General features: G+C 35.3%; 1 protein-coding gene across 2 annotated transcripts in view; it reads left to right on the top strand.

Annotated features, from left to right (window-relative positions):
- Positions 1-10,703, top strand: part of LOC117171831 — a 186,813-nt gene that overhangs the window by 139,001 nt on the left and 37,109 nt on the right. The gene's annotated exons all lie outside the window — the stretch shown is intronic.

Here is a 10,703-nt window from a genome sequence, read left to right as displayed (position 1 = left end):
TATCCCATCCACACACTACTCCTTTCCCCTGCCGAGTGAGTCACGCCTACCCCGAAAGGGAAATGGCTTAATGGTGTAATAATAATAATAATAATAATAACCCGATGTTGATTATCCCCCAGAAGATCAATACAAAATTCGTCATTGTAGCAATTGGAAGTAGAATCAATTGTTTGTATATACATGGCGTCATCAGTACGTTTCGCAATTACGAGTCTCTCAGAGAACACCCCGTCGAACGCAGTAAGTGTCTCAGGAACGGTAATTCCTTTGATTGTGAATGAGTTACTATCATAGTTAATAATTGCCTTATTTGCGAGGGACCAATCGTTTCCTAGAATAACCGAATTAGAGAGTCATGGAACTACGAGAAAACACGATGGATATTTTTGCCCACCAATTTCAAGATCATACGTTATCTGTTTTTTAATCGTTGTTGATTTCTTTCCGATCGCGGTAAACAGAATTACATTGGACACGGGAAGTTCATTTAATTTTCCATGAAGCAATAAATAATTATAACATTTTTCGCAAATTGCAGTCATCTGACCATCTGTGTCAATCAATGCAAGCATCGTGACAAAAAAGAAGCAAACAATTATAGGAGGGCATAAGGGAATTCGAGAACTTTTCTCATTTGTTTTATTATCAGATGATTCCTCCAGATCATCAGATAATTTTGCAAAATCATCATAATCGTGTCTGCGCGAAGTTCCCATCGAAAACAGCGCGCCTAATACGAGTTTAATTTACCGGTGAATTGCGTGGATGCAGTATGATTCATTTGCATTGAAACAGGTGGACGTGGTACACTTATGCAGGTTGAGAGGCACTTTTACGGAATTCGGATTCATCATTCGACATACGACCACAATCATCACTCTTTTGATTTTCAGTGTTAGATTGATTTTGTTTCTTTAGACTCCCTACTTTAAAGTGAATGGTAAAATCCAATTGGGAAAGCGTAATATATTGTAATATATTTGTAATATAATTCATAGGTATTATTCATAGGTGTAATATATTTCATAGGTCTCCATTTTTGTTCAAAAATATTAGGCCTCGTTAATCTGTTTCAAAAAATATGTTTGTAAATTGTCCTTATTGGACTCAAAACCCTTAACCAACCAATGGGACTTGATTCTAACTCTTATGGGAATAGAATAAAATTCATCTAAAAATTTTGATTTGAAATCATCATAATCTATAAAAAGAATTTCGTTTCGCATCAAAACCATGCTTTTGCTCTACCTTCAAATGTGCCATCTAAAACATTCACTCGAAGATTATCAGGGATTTGTTTTAACGAGTAAAATTTTTCAAGTTTCTCTAAATATGGGTTTGGGTTTTGTGATTTCTCGAACTTTGAGGGCTTTGCCTCAATATTAAACGCGAGAAGACAATCTACTAATGTTTGGATTAACCGATTGTCACTGTTACCCTGATTTGGCTCATTTCTTGGATTATGTTCATTTTCTTGGTTTTGTCTTCGAAAATTGGTCAATTGATCATTTTGTAAATGATTTAATTCACGCAACCTATCTATTTCAGCACGCAACTGCGCTACGTTCATTGCGACAAAAACACTATCATTTTCGTTCTCAGTCGATATTTTGTTACACAAATTTTGTTTCACGCGATTATAATCATTAGCACTCTCACGAATACGTAAAAGTCTTTCCAAACCTGGTAACAAAGCGCCAGGCTTTGACCTTGTTTTCGTAAGGTTTCTAGCTGTCATATAATCAAAATCACACTTGACTCATTAAAACCGCTTGAACTTTATCAGTAAAAGTTATTATTATGATTCAATTTATTTTTAAATGGGCAATTGGTTCGTGTCCGCCAGTTGAGCCCCAAAGTATAGCAATTCGTTTATTTTTGTCAATAATTTAAACTTAAAAGCTGATTTTCTAGATTTTGTAAAAATAAATATATTCAAATCAAAGGAACACAAAGATACATACATAAATTGCGTAAATAGGTTTCAAAACACACACACGCACATTATACAATAAAAATAAACGTTATACGATATTGACAAAATTTAGGACAAATCTTTAAAGTAAAATGATAAAATTCGCACATTCATTAAAATTCAAGCAGAACTCACTTTGATCAAATTCTAGATTGGTAATAAAAGTACTTATCGCAGCTTCGAGCGTTTTGCCGTTGATTTGTGATGGAGAGCCATAAAATGACCAAGTCAGTATTTGGCTTGATGCTTAAATGGCTTTAAAATCATCTTTCTAAACAGTAGATGCGACAGCAAGGATAATAAAAATCGCCGTAGCTGGGTGAATTTTGATTATAGAATCAAAATTCAGTCCATCAGAAATAGAAGATGTGATGTATCATGGTGTCTCGGAATAAAATAGCTTGCTGATTCCCAAAATTTCCAATCCTCTCAATATACGGAGAGTATGGCGCAGATTCGAATGTGATGACCAAGGGAAGACGATCAAATAAGCGATCATCAGAGAGTCTTACTCTCGGTACCTCGAAATCGATATCTCCCCACTCAATTCGATTCTTAAAGTCTCTATCACAACTTCTAAATATAATGTAAAAAATATCTGGGAATTTCAAAAAAGTATTATTCAAAAAACGGTTCTGGATGACCATGCGATGATTTCTTCGGATGTTATTGCAATATTTTCGAGTACACCTGTTGAATCAGTTAAACAGGCAATTTTAAATAGATGGGATAATGTTAAACTCGTACTCGATTATGTCAAAGAGATTTTACTGAAGGGATAGTTTTTATTATGAACTCAACTCATTTTAAATTTAATGGATCTTTTTATAGACAGAGGTTTGGTAGTCCTATATGTTCAGTCATTTCTCCGATTTCAGCAGAAATAGTTATGGAATATTCGGAGGATCTTGCTTTCAGGAAATTAGATTTTGTTTTGCCTTCTTATTTTCGGTTTGTCGACGATACCTTATTATGCGTTCCTCTAGCAAAGTTGCAGATGGTCATTGATACTTTTAACAGTTTTCATCCAAAACTTCGATTTACTCATGAAATGGAACAGTATAATAGAATCAGTTATTTGGACATAGAAGTAATTAAGAGTTGGGATAGTAATATTATTACCAATTGGTATAGACAAAGTACATATTCAGGTAGAATTTTAAATTTCTTTTCTGCTCATCCTTTAAAACAAAATTGCAGTAATCAAAAACTTAGTTGCTTCAGCTCTAGGTTTGTCCAATTTTTTATTTCACACAAGAAATTTAAATATTGTTAGGAATGTTCGTTTTCTGAATCATTATCCACCAAAGTTAATTGAGAACAATATTGCAATTAGAGTTTAACAATTAAAAAAAAAGCAGACTAATATTTTGGCCGCAGATAATTAGAAAGAGTTAAAGGAATATAGTTCATCTAATACTTTTGTTCTTCCATTTTTTGATAAAATTTGTAAAACTATTGAACTTTTGTTAAAAAAATTTAATTCATACAATTTTCCTTATACAATTTAAAATAGATTCAGTGATAAATCTGTGCAAGGATCCTTTATATAATTTTGAAAAAGGTGGTTTTGTTTACAAGAACACTTGCAGGATCTGTAAGATAAATTACTTGGGACAGACTGGCAGATTTCTAAATACTAGGATAGAGGAACACAAAAGTGAGGTTGGTTTAGGACGCTGTTGTAAGAGTGCGACTGGGATAATGTAAAATTTTGTATCGTGAAAGTAATGGGAGAAAGAAGGAATTCATGGAAATGCTTTTTATTAAAAAAAATATCTATTAATTTAAAAACCGATTTGGATAAATTAAACGAAAGTTATGCTAATATAATTAATTATATTTAACGGTGTTGTTTGATGAATTTTGTATGTTCTTTTACTTTCTCTATTTCTGATGTAATTGTGATTGATCTTTATATTGTATTTACAACATCTTGGCCTACTGACCCTTATTCGAATCTCAGGTATCAAAGAGAGAGCACCTCTTTTTCGGTGCTATCAATTTCTACCTACCCTATCGAAAAATCCGACGTAGAATATGACAAGATCGGAATTTGGGGCCGGATACGACGCCGTTTCCGGCGTCGTTTACGATTTCGGTTCCGGTTTGACATTTTTTTTAATATGTACTTATAACTATGATACACTGAAAAAAGATTAATTGTGCCAACTGAATTTTACTTGGCTGAAGTAAGTGAAACTTCCGTTTGTTTTCAAAGAAATATTTATTTTAGGCTAATAAATATAAGCACTTTGATGGGAAAAATTATTTATTTTAATCAAAGAAATTTCAATAGGATTAAGTTATCATGTGAAGCAAAAAAAATACCCGACAGATTATCGGATGTAGTACAATATTTACTTAGATTTTCAACTGGATTCTTTCAGTTAAAAATATAATGAACATTGCTATTATTATTTTTATTTAATTTAAACAAATCAGATTATTTAAAATCTTCATGAACCTGAAACAGAAAAATTAAATGAAAAATACACCTCCAGCAGGAATCGAACTCGCGTCCTTCAAGGGTGAAGTCCACAGCGATGACCACGACGCTATCACAACATGGACATTTTAAAACGGAAAACCATATTTTACCATCACCATGAATGTCAAAGAAATATTTCCTAAGATGAAAAACATAGATATTAAATTTAACAACATACTTCTTTAATCTAAAGAAATATTCAATTGAAAAAAATTATGCCAGTTTCATAAATGTTTGATTTAAAAAAAATTTCTCCCTTGGAATAAATGTTTATTTATTATAAAGAATTTAATTCTAGTAATCAAATAACATATTTCTTTTAACTAAAGATATAGATATTTATCTAAACACAATATCTTGTTGACTAAAATAAATGCTTCAATGGTATAAATGAATGAAATCTTTGTGACAAACAAATATATTTTCAATTTAATTATTATTATTTTGAATGAAATCATTACTTCTTTGATTTAAATTAACCTCAATACTTCATTCAAGGAGAGTCCACAATAGGATTTGAGAAACCGACGTAGCATCGACTTGACGTAGACTTGATATAGCAGTAGCTTGGACGTGATGCGCGCGCATGTATTTTCAACTGTTTATTTCCATGAATCGTAAAATCGTAAAAAAAAAACAGTTGAAAATACATGTGCGCGCATCACGTCCAAGCTACTGCTATGTCAAGTCAATGCTTCGTCGGTTTCTCAAATCCTACTGTGGACTCTCCTTCAAATATGGAAAAATGATTAATTCAAATGCGTCCAAATAAATTCAACGAATCGAATTCATTGAATCAAATAAATATTTCTTTGAACGACTAATCAGATTTCAACGAATCTATACCTTTTCAATAAAGGAAATCATTTTCTTAAATGTTAGAAATATTTACTTGAATCAAGAAAATATAGCCAAAGAACTCATTTCTTTGGATGAATAAGAGATATGTGTCTGCTTTCAATAAAAATTACTACTGTTGAAGAATATTTTATTGGTGCAAAGAAATAGAAATTAAGTAAATGCATTTAATTGTTGCAAAATGTCTTTTTTTCAGTGAGCAAATAATTTTATTATATAATTAATATTTAATGAAATATTTCTTTGCGATATATAGATAGTTAAGATAGTGTCGTGGTCATCGCTGTGGACTTCACCCTCGACGGACACGAGTTCGAGTTTTGCTGGTGGTGGATTTTTCATCTAATTTTTCTGTTTCAGGTTCATCAGGATTTTAAGTTATCTGATTTGTTTAAATGAACTATTTATAAATTAAATGTATAATAATAACATTTTTAATTATAAGTTGAGGTGAAAGTATCCAGTTGTTCATTCGAGTATTTTTTTCTTTCAAATCTTAACTTATGTATTCCTATTGAAATTTCTTTCACTAAAATATATAATATTTTCCATCAAAGTGCTTATATTTATTTGCTTCAAATAAATATTTCTTTGAAAATAAACGGGAGCTTCACTTACTCCAGCCAAGTAAAATTCATTTGGAACTGAAGTCGTAATCGACGACGGAAACGACGTCGTATCCGGTCCCAAATTCCGATCTTGTTTCCGGCGTCTTTCCCAACCTCGTTTACGGTGAAGTTTCTGACCTCGTTTCCTGCGTAGTTTTCGGCGTCGTTACCGATGTCGTATCCTTCGTCGGATTTTTCGATAGGGCATTAATTTTTTCTTGCCTTGATAAGTGTACTGTATGAGTACCGAAACGTAGATAATGCAATTTTATTTTTTAGTTTTATTTTGAATATTATTTTATTGTAATTTGATAGTTATAAAAATCAAAAAGACGAAAGAAAGAAAAAAAGGATGAAGGGGGTGTGGTTGATTGTCTTCTCCTTTTTCTTTCCTTTTTTTTATTTTTGAAAATTATTATTCTTTTTTCAGATTACAATAGGAGCTTTTTTTGTTTGCTCGTTGTGGTCCAAATTAGTTCGTTGGATTGTTGTTTTTTTAAAAGGAGTTTGCATCAATTTGATTATTGGACGTTAAATAGGATTTTTAATTCGGATTTTAATTTGATTTGTATTTCTTAAACTTTGAATGTGAAAATATTTCACAAGGAGGTTCAATGTTGCTGCTATATGCCTCATATCCATTCTGTATGTCTATACTTAGAATTATGCGTCAGCTTGAGCAATATTTCTACTGCATTCTGGCGTAACTTTAAAGCAATAAGAGGTAGTAGAGAAAAAAGCGCCCGGTCTGTCTCTCATCACACAAATTATCTCCATTTACGCAGTTTAATCCTGCGCATAAAGTCTGCTGTACAGACTAAATATACTCAATGTGTTTCATTTTTTGTCCCCGTGCGCATTTAACTCTCTGCCTCAGGCTTAATGCTTCACAGCGAAGTCTTAGATGTTCACACATAAAAAAATGTTTCATTATTGCTGAGAAATATAGATGTTAGGTAATATTGCCAATGCTCTTATACGACATTCCACCAACATTTTGCAATATTGCATGCTGTTGGGGTGTAAGAATGAATAATTTTTTTTTATTAAAAGCTTAAAAACAAATTTAAATTGAAGGCCTTCTTTTAGAACGAATTAATTCAAAATTTAGCAGTTTGCTACTGTTTTCTTTTGACTGCTTCTGGGGGTTGTTTTATTGACCCATTATACTAAGGGTATAATTGATAATTTCTAGTGGTTACCACTGAGCGGGTACATTCTTATCGCACACTAAAGTCGATATAAAAAGTCCTGACCTTCTGGATTTGATATTTTTTTTACTCAGCGAGAAAAAATCACAGAGTTGTGAGTCAAAGGCAGAAAAATTCTTCAACATTATACTTGAAAAAGATAAAATTGTAAAAAAAATAATTATCTTAGCTCTGGAGCTCTGAACGGTCAATACAAATAATTAACGTCTTAATTAAAAGCGTCTGAACAATTGCGATTTCAATGAGTTTCTATATTAGAAAACTCGTATTAAAAACACGCCCTTCTGGGCACTGTCTGAAGGGATCTATGTCACAGTAAAATTCGACGATATCGAGAAGTAGGTCTTTTCGTTACGAGTTTTCCAGTACTGAAACTCATTAATATTCCTTTTAATTCAGAAATATGAAGTTAATAATCAACTTTATCTGAAACTGCTATGTTCTGAGCCTATTACGCCCCCAGAAAAGTGAGCTTTAATAGAGGCTTTTACCGTACCGACCAGCTAGCGTCAGTTAATTAGTTCCAAAAATGGCCACTAAATAACGCACTATATATATATATATAATAAATATTTATTTAGTTCGTAAAAAAGGATATATACATGGCGATCAGATCGGCTGTTTTCATCGACAACCATATTTAAAACACATCCAGTAGTGACATCGTAGTAACATAGTGTTCTGCATGTTCCTGAAAAATGTTGAAATGGAAGTACGCAATTAATTAACACTAAGTTTAATTAGACGAAAATTCTGGATTCCTCGAGGCCGACCAACCGTGCAATCAGTGATTTAAAATTGTATATCTAGTGTACGATTATGTGCTAAAGCATCTACTCAGTTGACGGCCGCGATGCCTGAAAGTCGTATGACAAAACCCGCACGACCCTTCAAATAGGTAGGCATTGAGTAGGCGGGTCCTGTTAGAACAACTATAAATCGCGGTGGAGGATACACATCGCATTGGGCATACATTGCCGTATTTGTTTGTTTTAAAGTCAGAGCCATCAATCTCGAGCTGATAAGTGACTACACCACTATGAGACATTTCGTGCTCTCGTGAAACGAATTTTCAGGGTTCTAATGTGGAACTCGAGGAAACTTTACAAAAGGTAATGCAATGCCTTAAGTTGAAGCGTATTTGATAAACGATAAAATTCTATGGGATATTATTCCAACAGCTGCGCCTCATTTTGGAGGGATTTGGAAGAGTGCAATTCATAGCACAAACCTTATTTTAACGAATCATCGGAGCACCTACCGCCACTTTCGAGGAACTTGCCACATTGCTATCGCAAATTAAATCTTACTTACGCTCTCGACTATTGTGTCCATTGGCAGATGATCCGCAAAACATTCGAATATTAACGAATTTATATTTCTTAATTGTTGGAGAATTAACTGCAGTGCCTGAATTGTCGTTACAAAATTTTAAACAAAATCGTTTGTCAAGGTGGCAATTTTGGCAGCAGAAAAATTCATATAAAAAGAATCTCAGATAATCTTGAACGGGATGTAACCGCTAGTATTGCATCAGATACTTATGTACGCCCAAAAACTAAATTAACGCTATTACCTGTTGATTCGCAATCAAAATATTAAAGGTAATTTCTTAAATTTTCAGTATTGGAACCGCAATACTCCAACGAGGGGTGGAAATGTGTGGAGATGACTTGGCAAAAAATAGAATTTCACGCGACGAATCTAAACCGCCAGTGAGCACTGTATGCAAAGAGTAGTGTGGGAGTGTGTGTGGGAAGTGTGTGTATTTAGTTTTTATTGCTGCCCTCTCTCGTCGGTTTCGTTGGCGAGACAGCTCATTCCTTCTGGTTTTAAACGTGAATCGAAGGGCATATGACAAAGTCACCGAACGCGTCCTCGGATGGCGGATAGAGAGACACTGTACTAAGGGTTTCTTCTGAATATGGTTACAAAAATTAATAGGCAGACGCGGACAATTTTCCAGGGGTAGTCCCGAAGGAATTAACCCCCAAGCGTAAGTGTGAAATCCGTGCCGAAAGCTGATTGAGACCTGGGTGAGTTGTGTAGAACGGTAACTCTGGGATACCGGGCGACCTTTCAGAGTACGCAGCCTTACCCTTGCATGCGGGGCTCTACAAGGACGGACGAACCCCTTTCCCCAGCTTCTTGTAGAAACAACAATGACAACACGAAACAAACTCGTAGTAAGTGCGGTTCAAAGCGATAAAACGCACAGGGCTCCCAACAATGGGTCGACCAACAATGCCGAACACTCTAGAGCTGGGGGAGCCAATGAAAATAGAGTCAATTCCATGAACCAGCGCAATATCGGGACCTTTAGGTGGGCGGAGCGACTAAATCTCGACTTGCTAGAGTGCTACGATGCGAATGTGGCCCCTGAACGGAGTAAGATGGCACGACTGCTGCATGCTCTATCGTGCAAGAAACACCCAGAGCTATCGCATTTTTCACATCAACGTCTGCGAAACCATGCCGAACTGCTCCACCAAAGGGGCTATGTAAGCGGAGCGCTTACTCTACCACAGCCAGAACAAGCCAGCAACAGAGAAAGAGAGGCGACACTAAGACCAACCACGGGCAGGCATCCGATAGAGGAAGAGCGATGCTTAATGACCCGGAGAAACATCAACGCCTAAGTTTCTCTCAAGCCTAAAGATCTGGCTGAATTGTATGACGAGTTTCCTAAATATTTTCTCGAAGAATACGACCACTGGACTAGCAATTATTGCGTGTATAATGCTACTACATAACACCTTGCAGGAATTTTACCGCCAAAGTTCGAAAGTTCGCGCGCGAACTCCTGATCCGTTATCACACACTTAACAAGTCAAAGCTGCTAACTACCAGGAAGCATATTGTCGAGAGAATACGGATACTATCTGACACTAAGAGAAGTATAGAGCGGAGAGAGAGGTGGGTCAGAGAAAACCAACAGTTTCTTTCTGACCCATCTCCACTCTTCCAAGACCATCCAGTTACTGTCTACCACCCGCTCAAACCAGAGGAGGCCAAAGTATTTTTAAGAGAAGTGTGCGAAGTGCAACATAGACTAAACGAAGACTCAGAGAACATAAATAGCTTTAAGGAGCTGTGTAATGCCCCCATTACACCTGAGGAAGAATGCCTAACCATCACTGCCAAGGAGGTGAAAAAAGTATTAAAAGGTATGAACAACTATTCCGCTCCAGGACCAGATGGTATCAAGACCTTCTGGTGGAAGAAGTTTCAAATCAACCCATCAGGTTTTGGCCCGTATTTTCACCTCATATTTAACCCTCTCGACGTACTCTGGTGTGAATCGACACTAGCAAAATATTCAAATTGCTGGCATTTTCCGCTTTCACTTTTCCGAGGTACACCTCCGCTACGAAAAATATGCGGCACCTCTCTGGCATCTATAGTCGTTGAGTCCGCGTTCATTCGTGCCTGGGCTGTTGAAGTAGCAGCGTCTAAATTTTGCGTAAGTGCATATCGGCACAAGTGTTCCGTGAGTGTGTGTAGTATCGCTGCCGATTTCAAAATATAAAACTAGTGAATTTTGCTATTCGGCACTA

Source organism: Belonocnema kinseyi, chromosome 4, assembly GCF_010883055.1.
Source record: "Belonocnema kinseyi isolate 2016_QV_RU_SX_M_011 chromosome 4, B_treatae_v1, whole genome shotgun sequence".
Lineage (NCBI taxonomy): Eukaryota > Metazoa > Arthropoda > Insecta > Hymenoptera > Cynipidae > Belonocnema > Belonocnema kinseyi.
Note: the sequence above shows the minus strand (reverse complement) of the source record. Positions and strands in the feature narration are given on the sequence as shown.